Raw genomic sequence first — 18,806 nt, forward strand, 5'->3', positions numbered from 1 at the left:
TAGTTACAAATTGCCTTTATCTTAGGTTGATCAAAGCACTCCACTAATGATAACTTATTCTGATTCACTACATTTTTTCCATTGCTCATTATTATCAAACGAAGTGCTTTAATCCTTATAGTTTTGTTTCAAAAAAAAAAAAACAAAACTGAATGACTAATCAGGGTGCCATGCAAAATGACTTAAGAATTTATTCTTTTCATACTCAGTTTCCCAGTTAATAATCCTTTTTGCCAAGGTTCTCATTACAATCATCTTGATGGGGCCAGAGTTCATGAAAACTTGTATTAGGTGGGGAAGAAGAGAAGAAAGAGGGGGTTACTAAATTAAAATCTGTTATGAATCCTTAGATGTGGATTCCAAATCTTCTTAATAGAAAATGGCTGACTCCTCTCCACACAACCATAAGAAGCCACCACCTCAGACTAAAAGACAAGAGTACAGAAATTTTCTCTCAGTTTAACATTACAATTATTTTTTTTTTCCTTGCAATGTCATTTGATCATGATTTCCTGGCTGCTGTTGGCCTGTCTACGAAAAATTTATGTTGTATCAACTGCAAAGAAAGGACTCATGACTTTCTGTGTATTCAATCTACCCCATAATGCTCTTAGGGCATTGCCTAGTTCTCCAGGAGCGTGACTAAATAAACGTTGAACTGAAAAGTATAGACTAGAAAAATTACTTCTATCCAACACAAATAAAAAAACTCCAACTATCAAGAATCACATGCATTTATTCTGCCCTTTACAACACCTAAGGCGATTCCCTATTCCTAAATAACAACCACATTTTCATTACATGGCTCAATTTCTTTCTTAGACATTGGCAGCCAATTAAGCTAAATTTGGGGATTCTGAGTGATAAGGAGGGAACTGGGTTTTCCTATTGGGCTGAAAGTCAGCCATCAATATAAGCTGGAGCAACAAAGAGCTTCCATTTTAATTCTGCCTGGGTTTCCTGACACAGCCTGGCCAGACCTAGGAAATGCCTCAGTTTCCATCACATCTTGCTATTAAATGAGTTGTGATCATCAAATGCCCTTTTAACACACTGATTACTGGAATCCTAGAGAAATCTCCATAGCTGGGCACTCTTTGGATCTGCCCAGTTCCCCAAGTCTCAAATTCCTTCAGTCTCAAATGTTTAGAGACAGTATGTACTAGTATTATTTCACTAATAATTTTGTATTGATATAGTGACTTAAGAATTTAAGAATCTCTCCAGAAACATTGTATAAGTTTGCTAGGGCTACCATAACAAACTGACACAGACTGGGTGACTGGCACAACAGAAATTTATTGTCTCACACTTCTGGATGCTAGAAGTTCAAGATAAAGGTGTTAGCATTGTTGGTTTTTTGTAAGGCTTCTCTCTTGGGCTTATAGTTTGCCATCTTCCTCAAGTGTCTTCATGAGGTCTTTCCTTTTGTGTGTCTCTGTCCTAATCTCCTCTTCTTAAAGGGACAACAGTCATATTGGATTAGGGCTCACCCATATGACCTCATTTTACCTTAATTACCTTTTTTAAAGACCCTATCTCTATATACAGTCACATTCTGAGGTATGGGAGATCAGGATTTCAACGTATGAATTGGGGGAAGAGAAGACACAATTTATCCCATAACAGGTATGATTTCATGTTGTAGTCTAGGAATGTAAAATTTTTTTTAAAAGAAATCTGTATTACCTAGCTCACCCAGCTTTCAGGTAGCGTAGCTAAAATTGGATCCCTGGGGCTCTAATTCCAAATGCCAGGCTCTATCCATTACACACTGCTGCCACTCCAAAAACTAACTCGTTTTTTAACTGCGTAACATTTATACCTAACACATTATCTTACTGAACCTCCTGAGGAAAGAAAATCTGATATTACCCAAGGAACAATTTGACCATCTTTTATATATCTCTACTTTGAAAAGCTGAGGGCAAGGGAGGGGGTTCTTCTAGACTGCTCCAGCAGCTTACTCTTTACTCATAACCTTTCTCCACTAACCAGAACTTGACACTGGGTATTCAGTAAAGGGTCGTTTCTCCAAAGTTTGACTCTCAGAAGTTTCCCACATTTGGGCTGCAACTCAGAAGCACATTTGCCCAAGGGAACAGGATGAGAATTCATCGCCAGTGTTGACCCTGATGGGTCTCTGTCCAACCTCAGGGACCAGCTAAATCTGAGAGTAGATAGGTGGGTCTAAGGGCCAGAGACTAGCAGATGTACAGATGTTTCTGAGTCCCTTATATTGTCAGCCCCAAAGGAAAGTACCTAAAAGGTTCTTGTATTTTTAATACCAAAAATATTCTGTTTGGTGAAGTTTAAAAAATGTAAACAAAAATTTTTGAGGGCTTATTGATACTTTCTTCTATAAATAAGCAAAGCAAAACCAAAAAGTACATTGCCAGTGACCGTGTATTGGTGAGTGTAAGACTTTTCTCATGTATGCCTACGCAGAAGTCTGGAGACCTTCATTACATTTCCTGGTACTAGTGTTAGTGAGGAAATCAGTAGATCCGTCTGGGCTTCTATTTCAACTCTCTCAACTGTAAAATGTAGGCCGGACTAGATGATCGTTAAGGTTCTCATAGCCCTGACTTTTTATGGTAAGGCAAATTTTTTATGATTTTTGTATTTTTCAGTTTTGTGTTCACCAACTCTTCAAAGATTCAGATGATGCAAAATGCAATAACTAAAATGTCTTTCCCTAGTCCTAAGTCAATGCTGTTCTCTCACTTCACCTGCATCTCCCGTGTCATTTGCTAGGCAACAGGGACTGACATAGCAATGTGAGAGAAGAGATGAGATCCTTTGGGAACAAGGGCTAAGATAGCAAGTGCTCCCACAAAACACTCATAGAAAAGGTGGCAGAACCAGAACCCATACGGGGAGCTGATATTCAATTTAGAAAAGTCATAAATCCAGAAGGAGCCAGCAGCAGCAACTTCTACACTTGGATCCATAAATTCATGACTAGGAAAATACAAACAAATCAAGGCAGTTTGAGATCAAAAAGGATAGGGGCACAAGAGGTGAAGCAGGGAGAGTGTGCCTGGCTGACCGGACAGGGTGAGACATACACCATTGCTTTCTTTGCTTTTACTGAACCACCAGTAGTAGACTATTTTCCAAAACTGGCTACAAGAATATCTTCTACTCCCAAGCTTTTCTAGAAATGTGACACTGCCCCATCAAGACGTGGATTCTACTTCCTCTTCCCTTGAATCTGGGCTTACTGGTCACCAACAGAACGTGGTGAAAATGACACTGATTGATTTCTGAGGTTAAATCATGAACATTTGTGCACCGTGCTCACTGGAGTACTGGCATTAGAGCTCTGAGCCATCACGTAAGCTGTCCAACTGTCTTAAGACTCCTGTGCGATGCAGAGCCCAAACCAGCCCATGTGGAAAGATCCATGAAGCACTGGAACTGCATCATAAGAGAGAGCTGTCCAGCCATCACTCAGCTGCTCCAGCATCCTCACTGTTATAGCGCCCACCAGTCTGGCTGCAACAGTATGAGAGATCCCAAGCCAGCATCGCCTAACTGAGTTCCTCCTGAATTCCCAACTCTTAAAAGTTATGAGAGATAAACAAATGACTACTGTTTAGGTCACTAAATTTTTGGGTTTCCGTTATGCAGCAACGGACAACCCATAACATCATCCTTTATTCCCCACCTCTGCTCCCCAGTTCTACTTTCAGTCTGTGTTCTTAAAGTTTGGTCTACAAGTTCAATCATTTTCCTTCACTGTCAACACTGTACTATAAACTGAGGCATCTGGAGAAACTGATCACAAGGTCTTAATGTTGTCTTCTGCTCTCCTCATCAAGAAACAGACAACCCTAGTATGAGCATTTCTTTATTCTTGTTTATATGCAAATATTTTTAAGAGATGAAATGCCCCAGTTGTCTACAATTGCATCTATATTATTCTCAAACAACTCAAAACTCAAAACATGTAATAAAATCAGTGATTTATTGGTCTCAAATCTCTCTCCTCCCAGGATCCACTGAACCAATATTTTATTGAGTTTCTCATTTGGAGGAGGGGATGGTTTATCTTATTTTTATCTTTTCCTTTGTTCTTATCTTGGCTATTAAACAGGATTATTTGTCAATAACTGACAACTAAAGGTACTTCATTCATTAAGAAAAGGAAATAATAATGGCTCATCTGTCTAGGAAAAGTGTAGAAGAGGAAGGATCAAATTTTATAACATTATAGTGAATGTAGGTAGTTGAGCTTGGATGTGTTTACCAAATCTCTGAATATAGATGGATGTTCTTAAGCTAATTTTAATATGGAGAAATTTTTGTTTAGGATATCCTAATAGCGCTTAGGAACCTGACTGCATGTATTTAAGAAGAAGGAGGAAGTGGGTGTGGATTTGCAGTGAGACTCCTCCCTATGGCATTCCTAACCCATTTTTAGTAAAATCAGCTGAAACAATAGGAAGAAAACAATCATGCCATTAAAAACTGTCCACATTTGCTCTTTATAACTCACAGAAGCATGATCATTTAGTGTAGTATTTTCTGCATCAAAAAATCCCTACCCTTAAAAAATGTTCATTTTCCCTTGAAATTGTTTTGCTAATACCGCATGATGAATTCTGAAGCAAGGCTTGAATATATTGTTCAATCAGTGTTGATTCAAACATAGATTAACCTCCCACATAGCCACTATCTCTGAGTTATTGCTAGAACCTGAAGAAGCTGGAAGGAAATGATCAAAATACCCACCCCCCCAAAAATGAATCCTCCCTCTGCCCAAATTGCTCTGATGTAGAAAAACTCAGTCTCTCCTCCACAGAATGTGAAGTAATTTGGTCCACAATGACACTTAAACAGGATTACTAAGGATACATTTTCTAATTTTTAGAATTCTTTTTGCTTCTATCAAAAGCATCTTTCTATGGTAAGAAAAAGGCCACAGTTACGCCTTACACTACTCAGGATCTTTTTCCCTTGGCCTCAGCATTTGGGGCTGGAGATACTATTTGTGGAATGAGGCTGAGGAAATGAGCCAAAATGAATTTCAGGCTTGCCAGAGCTTACAATCTTAATGCAAATTCAACAATTAGCAATGCCTCAGCTGTGAAAGATGGAAAAAATTCCACACATCAGATGGTGAAAGAGGCTGGTTGGGAAAATCACTTCCATTTTACTGTTGTCGTTCTGTCATTACCTAAGTCAACCCATAACCTTGAAAGAAGACCTGGACCCTGTAGGTTATAAACTCACTAAGATGGCTCCATAAAGGTTACCTCCTTATTAATCCAAACTGGAACTATAGAAATTTATAAAATGCCTATGTAGGAAAAGAGCTGTAAAATATGACGTAAGAAATGGACTGTATCATCAGATTCAAAACCGCCTAGATTAAAGGACATCATTGACTGCCAAGATACTTATAAGAAACAGTTCTAATGTGTCCCTGTCAACTTGAACTATATAAGGCATTTTTGTTTCTTGAGATGTTTGAAGCAGGCAGAAAACACACCCACATTACACACCTTGGGGGTCAGTAAGCCCGCTCAAGAACATGGTGATCTCCTCCCTTCATTTTCTCACTGTGGTCTTTTTCTAAAAAGAAGGCAACATTGCAGCATGAAAATGTTTTCACCAATCTTATTGGAAAGAAGACAATGATATGACAAGTTGAGAGAAAAGACCTAAAATGTTAAGGCTTCACATACTAAATAAATATAATTATTTATCCCTCGTAGGGTTTTCCCCCAAACATCTTTTCTTCTTATTTCCATTTTCAGTCATAATACATGATGCAAACTTTGTGACCATCCTCAAAGCTAAGAACCACATTCTACTGCAACCTCTTAGTCACACACACATCGCAACCAGTCAGGAAGTAAATCTTGCCGTTTCCCTCAAACATTGCTCTGTCCCCCAGTTTTTCTGTTGAACATCCATTTAGCATGTGTTTTAGTTTGGATTCTCCCCAAGGCAGAGCCTGAGAAAAAATTCAGATACAAGTAGTTTATTTGGGAAGGAATCCCCAGGGAGAAGAGCATAGCTCTTCGGAAACGAGAAGAGGAAAGCAAGTGAAGGGTGATTTAGTGGGCGGGTTACCACTGTGGGCAATGGTTCCTCAATGCAGCTGGGTACATTCTGTAATACTGCATTTCATACCCCAGAATTGTCCCACCAAGGAACATTTATCTACCAACTCGGATCCCTCATTGTTCGGAGCTTGCTTCTCAGACTTTTCTTGACTCCCCCTGCTTCCTGCCTGCATGGTGCACAGGCAGGGTGCAGTGGTGTGGCCAGAGAACATCCTCTGGTGGGAAAACCCTGATGCTTGAGGGAGGAAGTCTTCAGTGTGGTTGGGAACTGTCCCCCTAAGCTGCAGTGACCTTCAGAGAGGGCTGAGGGATAGACACAGGGCTCCCTGAATGGTGTTTGCTGCCACACACGCCCGAATTTCCCCAACACTCAGCTACTATCACAGTAGGTAATTGTGTTTACCAAATGAATATGCAAATATTCTCTCCCTTTTAGGCTCTAACTGAATTATGACACCTATTTGTATCTTTTCTCAGATACAACCTTTAACCCAATCATTCATTTACACATTTTTTAATCTGCCCAAAAAGCTTCCTGTCTCCATTCTGCAAACACTTGTTTTGAACCCAATTACCTCAGTGCTCTCCTCTCTCTTATGCACTGTCAAGGCAATTTACTTCAAATGGAAGAGAAGCTCCAGCTCAAGGCTCTCGCCTTTGAACCTCAGAAAAGAAACTAGGATACCTTCCTCAACCATGGTGTTTTTCAGAACTTTAAAAAATGTTTAATTATTTCAGATTCACAACATCTTCTGCATCTTCTATTTACATAAGTAAAAATAAAACATGTCCCTTTATACATTAGCCTCTTATTCAATCAGCAATTATGAGGACAAGAAATTTCCTCACAGCAAATTCCATTGGCTTTATATTTAAAAAGCACAATTGCCACTTTGTGTATGAGCTTATATTGAAGTCCAAACAGAACCAGAAAAATAAAATCAAATATGTACCCATAAATGTGAGCTATCATCTACCAACTTCATCTTCCATATTAGAGTTGACCTATTAACATTTATTTTCCATAACACATCCTCTTACAACCCAGAATGGTTTATTACCCATAGTTTTTGGAAACTGTCCCACTGCATCGATTCTCAAAAGATTTCCCCACCTGACAGTGACATTTTCCAATAGAACTATTATATCCAAGAATTTGGGAGTAAAAACATGTATGTTAGGGATTCACAAACATAATTTCTCAACTTCTGACATGGCCAAAGCACTACATTCTCTTAAAGGTTGGAGAAATGGTCTTAAGGCTATGGATAAAGTATACTGTAGGGTCTCCTGTCTGACTCATATTTGTAATGAACCTGTTTTAGATTGCTGGCAATAAAAAGGACATAATCTTTAAGTAGGTCTCAGAGAGGCTCCACTAATTTATGTGGCAGGACTCAATCTCCTGTGAAGATATAATAAGAACTTCAGGTATTATAAAGTGAGCCTGACATCTGTTACAGAAGAAAGCTCAGGAAAAGCAGAGTGCTTCTCATAAGCACTTTATGTGAAGAACGTATATCCAGACTTTTTTAACTGACCCTAATAGAGAAGGAGGGAAAAGAGGAACAACAACAAAAAAGACTAGTGCAACAAATATCGATCCATTATTCTGGTAATTGTAATAGTCTCCAAATGTCCTGCCAAAGGAAAGCACCACACGGATAATTTATGTGTCTATTGAAAGTACTCTTCCAAGCATGAATGGCTGAAGGATTGTAATTTATTTTCCCTCTATCATCATAGGTCTCCCAGAGGTCATACAAATAAACAGCATCTTTTCAGCCTAAACACTAAGCCAAAGTTGAGATATGAGATTATTAAAATCTGGTTGTAAAAAGAATTTTATTTCGCTGATGATTTCATTTATTAATTGATGACTGCCTTTTAAAATCTTCAGAGGGAGACAAAGAGATCTTCAAATCCTTTCTCTGAGAATTAAAGCTTTCATTTAAGGATTCCAGATGAGCTGTATTTTAAGTATTAAAGTTCAAATACTTTAACCACCAACAGACGAAAGGGATTTCACCCAGTTTTCTTCCACAATTGCCACCCAGTAGTTCTTTAATCCCGGGGAAATTGAGCATCCATTTAAATTAGATTTACTCATGGGACCCTCAACAATCACAATCAACACAAGATATTAGGGAGTTTAGAAAATAGGTCTATTAAATGACAATTAAAGCTGTCAGCCTTCCGGAGCTTATTTTCAGTTAATTCGATCCCTAGTTGACAGTCAGTATTTGACTGCTATAAACAAAGGGGTCTGCTTGAACATGCAAGCTGAGATCTGAAGCTGGTTGTGTGAGCCCTGGTGAGGGCTAGAAGGTCCGACAATTAAATTCACGAATTTGTTGCAGTGATGTTGCTAACCTTTTTTGATATCAGAGGGATTATTCAAAATGAATTTGTATCAACTGGACAAACAAGTAACCAAGTTTAGTATTTGGAAGTGCTAAAAGGGCTACATGAAACTGTTAGACGACCTGAACTTTTTGCCAACAATTCATGGCTCTTGCATCACGACAATGCAGCAGCTCACAGAGCACTTCTGTGAGGGAATTTTCAGCCAGTAGAAAAATAACTGTATTGGAACACCCTCCCTACTCACCTGATCTGGCCCCCAGTGACTTCTTTCTTTACCCAAAGAGAAAGGAGATATTGAAAGGAAGACATTTGTATGACATGCAGGACATCAAGGGTAATACGATAACAGCTCTGATGGCCATTCCAGAAAAAGAGTTCCAAAATTGCTTTGAAGGGTAGACTAGGCACTGGCATCTGTGCATAGCTTCCCAAGGGGAGTACTTCGAAGGTGACCATAGTGATATTCAGCAATGAAGTATGTGGCACTTTTTCTAGAATGAGTTCGCAAAGTTAATTGCCCAACTGAGTATCTTTCCCTTTCACATTAACATGGCTTCAGCTGTTCCACTAAATAAGTCACTTCAAAATCACTTCCTATACAACAACTTAAGTCCTCCTGAAAGTCCTAACATTTGTCAAAGAAGACCCTAACTGTCCTTTTCCAGAAAAGTCAGCAGAGGTCCTGGGTAGTGACTGGCTTTCCCTTTTTGTATGAAGTCTCACGGAAATTCTTTACGACTAGGTTCTCTCAATCTGGCACATACCAAACAATGTTTTTCACCTAGCGTGTGCCTGAAATTGGCTATCAAAAGTCTTAGACGATCCATACCCTCTGATATAATATTTTTACTTCCAGGGATTTATCCCAAAGAAACAATCAGATATTTGCAAAAAGATTTATGATCAAGCCTGTTTGCTGCAGCACAGGGCATGAGCAAAGCATAAAGTAAGCTTGTTTCTGCCTTATTCTTCTTAACCCTCCCACATACGCCAGGCCACCTTTCTCTATCTTGAAAACCTCTTCAGTGCCACTTCTTTCCATGCATTTACCTGAGAGCTGTGCCCAAGGTTTCCAAGACCTGGCCTTTCTCCACCAAAATCCACATTTTGTCTCCACTATCCTTAAGTTCATGTTCTCTGTAGTCTGCCAGGCTAGAAAATCAGATGCATTATTTACACTGAGGTATTAATGACTACTGTAACCCTCTACTATGCAATATTTTATATTTTAAACCGAGACCCTCCTGAAGACAATGCTTTCAACCAAAAATGGGATTATAATGGGAATTACAGGCTCCACATAACCCAGTAGTTATGACTTTTACAGTTTAAATACTTTTATTAAAATATATTTTCAGTGCGTGTGCATGTGTGTATATATCTTAGTTTATTTGTTATGTTTCATTATGAAAAGGTATTCATGCTTATTATAGAAAGTATAGGAAATAATAAAAAGTGAAAGAAAGACAAAATTTACCCATATTCCCACCATCAGACATGACATTTTTAACATTTTACTGTTTCACTTCAGTCATAGTAATATGCACAAATTGGCTCATTTTCTGGAGTCATGATTACAGTGTGTACAATTTTACACTGTTTTTTCAGTTTGCATGTTTACTGAAAAATGCCTTACCGAAAGGCCTTCAATGGGACCAGACTTTACAGCAGCAGTTCATGCCATTTTCTCACTCATCAATTTTCTTGCCAAGAATACTTCAAAAGTTTGCCTTGTCTTTCTGGGTTTCTTATCTACTACAATCTCTGGATTAAATTGGAGGCCTTCACCCTATCTGGCTGGTAAGTCAATTTCCCAAGACAAAAGCACTCAAATCCAGTTCTAGAACAGGGAAAGACTGGTATGTGTTAGGACCCTGACGGAAGGAAGTCAGGGTCAGGGGCTGCAAGAGATCCCCTCCCGTGACTGTTGAGGGGAGTGGGCTGCTGTCCTCCCCAGACCCAGCCTCTGCTCCCCTATTGCTATATGGATTTTTGGAAGGACCTATGGTAATACTGATGGAGCCAGAGAAGCCATGTTCTCATATGGTGCTGAGAAAACCTTATTCCCACCACCAGAAAATACCTTCCCTCTACTCCCTCACCTTCCTCTTCACTCAAGAGCATCAAGTCTGCTTAGCGACACCCATGTCCTTGACTCACAGACAAAAGGTGTAGGGTAATGGGGTGGGGGCCTCTTGTGGTTGTGTATGACTTCTGAAGTACACTCACATTTCTACCTGGGCTATTTTTTCTAGTGTTGCCACTGGCCATGTTGCAAGTGCTAGCATTTTTACATTGTATAATCCTACTTGGTTTATAATCACTTTTACAGATGCTTCAGATTAAATAGAAGAAATACAATCAAATATTTCTCAGGGAAACAAGGTGAGGAGAGCTAACATTTTTCGAGTCAGACCAATTAGTCATACTTACTGAATAATGTTAAAAGAGGATATTAAAAGTAGAAAGGGATGGGGCAGGATGGGGAGAATTATGTAGCCCAGTTAATTTGAGTATTTTATTTAGAAATAACATATCATTTCCCTAATGGAGTTGAACTACATTTAACCTTTCTATAAATGTTGGTTTTTATTAAATTAAAATATGTTACAAGGAGCTTTTTTGCCAGCAAGACTCCCTACCTATTAATAAACACTTACGTGAAGTATCAGATTTCCAATGACTAACAATATGATTATCTACCCAGAAACTTAGAGTACCTAAATTCACAATGCCTGATGATTGGCATGTTTGCTGTCATTTACATGGGATATTAAACACACATGGGATACTTTTCCCCTGACAACAACTGCTCACCTGACTAAGGGGTGCTCTGAGCTGCCTTGTAAAGTAGAACCAGTTCCTCAAAGGGGGTGCAGGGAGATGGGAGCAATGGGACTCTCAGAAAGTCAGAGCTTTTTTTCTAAGCCTTGGCATGACAGCTACGTGAGTCATTGAACTGACCATCATTATTCTCATTGATCTCCAATGCAGGTCTGTTCAGCCTTCTAACAAAACAGATGACAGAGTGACCAAATCAGAATAAAAAGGCAGAGGGAGCTGAAATGGTTAACAATACATATTATTATCTACATAAATAACCTAACAGATACATAGCTCAGTAAAGTGAATGATACATTTCTTTTTTCCATTTTCTTATGCAGTCAGAAAAAATCCAGGAATCAATATAGAATTTCCATTTATAAAAAAAATTATTATTCAACCCATTTTTTTTTTTTTTTTACAGATATCCTGAATTATTCTTTTCTGTTTCTGTAAATTTTTTCTCCATGAAGAATCCTCCATTAGAAATGTTACTCCTTTTCAGCCAGGACCGCCACCTTTCAGTAATTTGTCAAAATAACCAACAAAAGGGAAAGAGAAGAGGCATCCGCCATATGTTCTCTAGGCCTTTTAGAAAACATGGAGTTGTTCCTTTGGCCACATACATGAGAATCTATAAGAAAGGTGATATTGTAGACATCAAGGGAATGTTAAAAAAGGAATGCCCCACAAATGTTCCCATGGCAAAACTGGAAGTGTCTACACTGTTACCCAGCATGCAGTTGGCATTGTTGTAAACAAACAAGTTAAGGACAAGATTCTTGCCAAGAGAATTAATGTTTGTATTGAGCATATTAAGGACTCTAAGAGCCGAGATAGCTTCCTGAAACAGGTGAAGGAAAATGATCAGAAAAAGAAGGAAGCCAACGAGAAAGGTACCTGGGTTCAACTGAAACGCCAGCCTGCCCCACCCAGAGAAGCACACTTTGTGAGAACCAATGGAAAGGAGCCTGAGCTGCTGGAACCCATTCCCTATGAATTCATGGCATAACTGTAAAAAAATAAAAGACCTCTGTAAAAATAAATAAATAAAAAAGAAATAAATGTTATTACAAGATCCAAGATGGCAGAATAAACACAGTGCCTGCTTCCTTTTGTGAAAAAATTAAAATCACAACTAAATTATAGAACAAGAAACCTGAAGAACCATCTGAAGTCTGGCTGAACATAAGTTTTATAACTAAGGACATAAAGAAGAAGCCACATCGAGACTGGTAGGAGAGATGGAGACATGGAACTGGCTAACCCCAAACCTCTGTGTGGTGGTTGAGAACGGGGAAGGATCTCTCGGCCATGGAGTTTCCACCCAGAAGAATGAGAGACTTCAGCCCCACACTGGCCTCCCCAGACCAGAGTACTGTGTCTTTTACTGTAACAAAAAATTTTAAATTTAAATATTCACTGTATTTTTTTATCCTGTCTCACAGGTCTACGTCTGGGCTCTCTATTCTGTTTAAATGATCTATTTGTCTTTTCTCTCTCTGCAATACTACACTGTCTTGATTACTGTAGCTTTAAAGTAAGTCTTCAAGTCAGGTAGTATCTGTCCTCCAATTTTGTTCTTCTCCTTCAATATTGTATTGACTATTCTTTGTCTTTTGCCTGTTCATATAAAGTTTAGAATTAGTTTGTCAATATGTACAAAGTAACTTGTTGAAATTTTGACTAGGATTGCATTGAATCTATAGATCACATATGGAAGAACTGACATCTTGATAGTGTTGAGTCTTTCTATTCATAAACATGGAACATCTCTCCATTTATTTAGTTCTTTGAATTCATTTATCCACAACACTTTTCAGTTGCAAAAATCCAAAGATAAAAGCAAATGTGATGTTTGTATGACCTTAAAGTATCTCTACACAACATACTTTTTCATTTCAAAGGGGAAAATAGTACCTTTAAGTGGCAGGCACCACTTTAACCAAGTTATCAGAGTTTACATCACCAGTAGGGACACACATCAACATCAGGTATTCCCTGAGGCACTGAGAAGGACACAATATCATTATTGTGATATTCTTGCCAAAAATGCATAATCTGAATTTGATCATGAGGAAATGCAGACAATCTCAAATTGAGGTCCATTTTATAAAATAACTGGGTGATATTCTTCAAAAGTATCAAGGTCATGAGAGCTACAGAAAGACTGAGAAATTGACTGAGAAAGACTGAGGATTGAAGGAGACTAAGAAATCAGGACAACTGAATGCATTGTGTAATCTTGGATTGGATCCTGGATGAAAAAAAGGGGTATTAGTGAGACAATTTGAAAAAATTTAATAAAGTCTGTAGATGAATTAATAGCATCCTATGTTAATAAGGATTGTACTAAGATTATGTATTAATATTAAAATTTGGGGAAGATGGGTGAAGGGTACATTGAAATCCTTTGCACTATTTTTCTACTTTTTTGGCAAATCTGGAATTATTTCAAATGAGCAGTTAAAGTTTTTCAAATAAAAAACATAGAGATCTAGATATTGGATTTTAGTGCATCTCTGTGAGTATGTGATGTATTTCTGAGAAAAAGGCAATAAAGATAGAAAAGTTGCTTGCATTTACTTTAGATTAGTGGGTAACAAGCATTTTGACATTTTAATTAAAGAAAGAATGACATACAGAGAGGCAGAAAGACAGACAATAAAAGTCATCCTAGGTTTGTATGTCTGCATTGACAAAGCATTTCAAAGGGAACCAGGGCTTCATCTTAGAGCAACTCCAAGGAGGGCACCACTGTCCCTGTCACTGCCATGTCTGTGCTACTGGAATCAAAAGCAGGCTTTTCTCTGATTGGTTGGGTCTGGCTGCTAATGAGGTGAAGGTCATGAGTGGATGTGCTCACAAAGCCTGTGAGTATCACTCTGTCTGTTGGCATTTTGCTCATCACAAAGGAGCCAGGTGTGAAAACTGGACTACGCCTACCCAAGGCCAGCTCTACTGCAGGGAAACAAAACACATACCCTCCCTAAGGTCACCATTAAAAATAATGGACACACTTCAATAGAATCCCTGTCATCTAAACATCCTTCTAAAAACATTTACACCAGGAAAGGGGTCCCTTCTGAAATTCACTTTCCCCTGTGGAACCTATAATTAGGAGATCTGGAAGGGTGACACTGATTGGCTTCTGATGCAACCCACAGACACACAGAAATTCTTAAGAGCCATGTTACTTGTTCAGAGGAAGGATGTGATAGCTTTGAAGGCATGCACTCTAATTTAATATCACTCATGTAGACACCAAAGTACATACGGAATGAGGCTGCTCACCTTGCTCTTGACAGTTAGACATCCTTTGGCTTTCATGTGTCAAAAATTATTGAGAAGGGACTTCTTTCAACATGTTTTACCCTGAGTCACATGTGTTTACTAGGAGAGCCTATACCTAGGATTTCCCTAGTGAGATGTGACTACGAGATGGAAAATTCTCAATTCAAAATACCTGCATATTTTAGAGCCAAAAGCAGCTGAAGAATTAAAATAGGTTTAAACAGATGATTCCTTTTAGAATCATAAACAAACACAGCAATTTGAAAGTAAATTTACTTATGTGGTAAAGTGAAAATCAAAATTAGTGGGTTCCACTGGCTTCCATCTACAGTTAGAAAAATTGCATCTGTACTATGTGAAAAGCTATTCCATTGAGATTCTTTAAATGTGAGGATTTGTAAACATAAAATGGCCAGGTAATAAGGAAGTGCCTCTGAGAGCAATGCTGCCCTACCCCTCTGCTTTCTCCACTGAGCTGGAGATTTTCAGGTCCTTCAAGCACCTACTGGACAAGATAATATTTGGAAACAGGCAAACAAGCAAACAAGAAAAATGTTTTCAATCCCTCTTGCTTCTCCTGATACCAATATACATGGTAGATCTCAGGAAAATGAGCTGTTTCATTAGATTGAGACATCAAAAACTCCTCATGGCAACAGAAAATAAACTCTAAAACCATATTCTCCATCTAAAATTTGTGAAACCACGGTCTACCTGTGTAAAGCCAAGGGCAGCTACAGAAATCAATGTTAGAAAAACCGACAACTGTGGAATAGAAGTAAAATCCCTCAAGACTCCAGAACCACTGGGTTGTAAATATTCTTAAACCCAGGCTTATAAGACAAAAATTCCAGTCCATATTATACTAAAGCGGTTGTGTCATTTTTAGATGAAGCAATTCACATTCGACCACTCCATCTTGCTCTACGTTTCCCCATGGGCAGACTTGAATAGACATCTTTGGGTTTCTTCTCATAGACTTTTACTGCCCAAAGAACAGACTCATTTTACATTTCTATCACCTGTTCCTTCACCAGCTATACCAAACATAAGGAACAAATAGTTCAAATTATATTCCTCTCTGGGAATAGTTATAAAAGTTAATCTCACTACACATAATACATTTTGCAAGGAAAGGTGGGAGAAAAAACTACCTGTGACAAATTGGTCCTTGAAATAAGATAAAGCACTGCTGTCTCTGACAAAAGCATAGAATATGTTGAAAAAACTATTCACGGCACTTATTAAAGAATGGCAGACTTTATTGAGGGCATTGAAATCACGTGGGGACCACTGCAGTGGGGTTTTATGGTAGGAGAAGGTAATCAGGCTCCAGTCAGAATACAAGGAAAAGTAGGCATTTTATAGTCAAGGGAGGAGGGCAATTGAGGAAGTCAGTGATGGAAAATTACTGAGAGGGTAGGATAGTTCTTGCTAAATTGACCTAAGAGGATTCTTAGGTCTAAACTCAGGCCTGGGTGATCAGATATTACCTGGGGGACGGTGAGGGTGAGGCATCCAGTCAGATATCAGGGGTGATCAGATATCCAGGATGGGGGGTTGTGCCTAAACCAACTTAGTAGAATTCTTGCTAAAACTGGGCAATACAAAGACAAACACAGAGCCCCAGAATTGAGGCCTAGTTGTGAAGAGGATTCAGAGGAGCTAGACTACAGTTTGGTCAAGAAGAGACTCTTTGTTAAATATAACAGGCAGGTACTTTAGTGGGGACTCAGTCTCTCTGTCCTGCAGGCTGGCCCATAAGGGCGTGTGTGTAATCATGTCTATTGTTTGCAAGACAGAGAGAAAAGCAGTGAGGATCCCCATTCAGGCACTAAATGAGCCCCTCTGAATGACGCCCTTAATCTCTTTTATGACCATTCTGTATTTAGAAATCATGAAAAATTTCTTCTCACAATTTATTCAGCATATTTGCATACATTATCTCATTTAAAATAAAGACTATGATTATCCCCTTACAGTTGAGAAAGTTGACACTCACAGGCCAAGGTGACTGTGGAGACGTGGTTAGGGCTTGCAAAACTGTGTATCTGCTTCTTGATCTCCCAGGGAAGCTTATTTCAGACCAGTATCCTCATTACCACAAGCGTGCATTGTCTGCTCAATATTTTCACCATCTGTGTATGCAAGCACCTTTTAAAATCCACAGAATAGACGTTTGCCCAAAGAGCTCCTATCAATCATAACAAAATATCACCTCAGACTGAATGCAAAGTATTCTTTTCTTCCTCGATTATCATCTTAACAATATAATAGTCTGTTGGAATAGAAGTGATTCTACAATCTTACTTTTAACCACAGGGCCCAGCCAGCTAAGGGCTCACATATAGACACAGGTACATACATTACATTCAAGCTCTGAGAAAACTGGCGAAGCATCAGGACTACCTAACTTAATTTTTAGTCTGAGTGGACAAACTTCGTCACGTTCAAAAACTCAGGTAGCCACCATAGTGGAAAGAGTATCCAGCATCTGTAAGCAAAGACTGCTCACAGAGATGCTTCATGCCTCCTGGAATGTATTTTCATAAGTATTTTAAAAGACCTGGTGGTGTTTTTATAAGTGCGATCCTAGACACTTTCCCCCTGTCTTTCCAAACAGACACCCCCAGACCCACAGGATCAGATTTCCAGGACAAGCTCCTAAGAATCTAAAATTCCCCAGGGGGAGGTCTGATGGCTGCCTTCAGTGGAGGACTTCCCCACCAGAGGAGAGAGCCCCACAGAGCTGCTGTGCCCCACACCACACCACTTGATCTGAATGCTCAGTGGGTTCCTGTCACCGTGACACATGGAGATGCTGAGGGGACCAACAAAACCCACCAAAATGGACTACTTCAACATGAAAACCGCTGATAAACCAGCAGCTGACAAAAAAAAAAAAAAAATTCTCTAAACATCCTTTGTTTTAAGAGCTTTCTGAAAATGCAGCCTCCAGTGAGGGAGAAGGCTAACACCTGGCACCTAAAAAACGTGAGAATTCTGCTGACATAATCTCCCTCCAGGGAGCTCCCAGCAATAAAGGAAAATGACCACTGGCACAGCACCTAGATGAGAAAATGTGTCAATGTGAACAAGCCTTACCAGAACCTCCCACTGAAGCCCCAACCACAATCCCTACCCCTCATTAGGCTGAGATATAAACCTTTACCCCTGGCCTTTTGAACTCTGCTATAAGCAGCCTTTAAAACTCTGCTATATGCATGTGTAATAAAATTTTCTCCTGTTAATCTGAAGAAAATTTTAGATTGTTGATTAATTCGCAGGCCCTGACCACTACCTCTCGGACCTCAGTGGGTAGAGGAAAAGTTTTCCCACCAGAACTCCAACATCTCCAAGCCACTGAACTGACCACGCTACCCCTCACCTCCAAGAGTCCTGTTATGAGAGAAAAATAACCCAATTAGTTTAAGTCACTAGTGGGTGGATTTTCAGCAACTGAAAGGAGAAAGGAGACCTATTAATTCATTATTTTGATCCAGGACACAAGACAACTGCCCCCCACCCCATGTCCAAGGTTACATGAAAAGACATAGTTCTGATTTGGACCCCAGAAGAAACACAAAAGAAATTGTAGCAACATCTGATCAGATCTATATTTCAACTCCTACATATCGCTCTCCATAAACAAATGCAAATCAGCTCCTCACAGTTTTTCCTTGAACAGCCCACAGCAACTCTGGATTCATCTGGCAAAACGAACAAGAGATTTTTAAAAACACTGCCCCAGTTTTCAAAAACGCCATCCGATTCTTCCTTTTATAAAATAAAATGTTCAGGTATGGGGGGCGGAGAATAATGCTATGTGTTCTCATAATTAAATGACACTCTCTTTCACAAAGTCCTGGGTATGTTGCGGAATTTTGGATCTAGAGGATGGTAAAGGTAGGGGAGAAATTAGAGGGAGTCCTTGGGATGAATGTATGTTTCTTCCAGAGTCAGCAGCAGAGAAGTCCAAAGTGGAAGTAAGCTGAGTTCTCAGTACATGGTCTGAAAGAAGCAAGATGAAAGGATGGAGAAGAATGAGCATGACACCCAGGCCTGTATCTGCTTGGAAGGGTTCATGAACTTGGCGAAATTAAATGGGAACTTGAACTACAAAGCCCAAACCTTTAAATTAACCTGGCAGTTGGCAAAACTAAAAGAGTACTTTCACATTTTAAAAGCTGTGTGGAAACCATTTGAATCTCACTATCTTCATCCATAAAATAAAGGGATGGA

General features: G+C 39.1%; 1 pseudogene; it reads left to right on the forward strand.

Annotated features, from left to right (window-relative positions):
* Positions 1–11,845: 11,845 nt before the first annotated feature.
* On the forward strand, positions 11,846–12,335 carry LOC109449811 (large ribosomal subunit protein eL21 pseudogene; annotated as a pseudogene).
* The last annotated feature ends 6,471 nt before the right edge of the window (positions 12,336–18,806 follow it).

Source organism: Rhinolophus sinicus, chromosome 16 (genome assembly GCF_057876585.1).
Source record: "Rhinolophus sinicus isolate RSI-liver-muscle chromosome 16, RSI-T2T, whole genome shotgun sequence".
Lineage (NCBI taxonomy): Eukaryota > Metazoa > Chordata > Mammalia > Chiroptera > Rhinolophidae > Rhinolophus > Rhinolophus sinicus.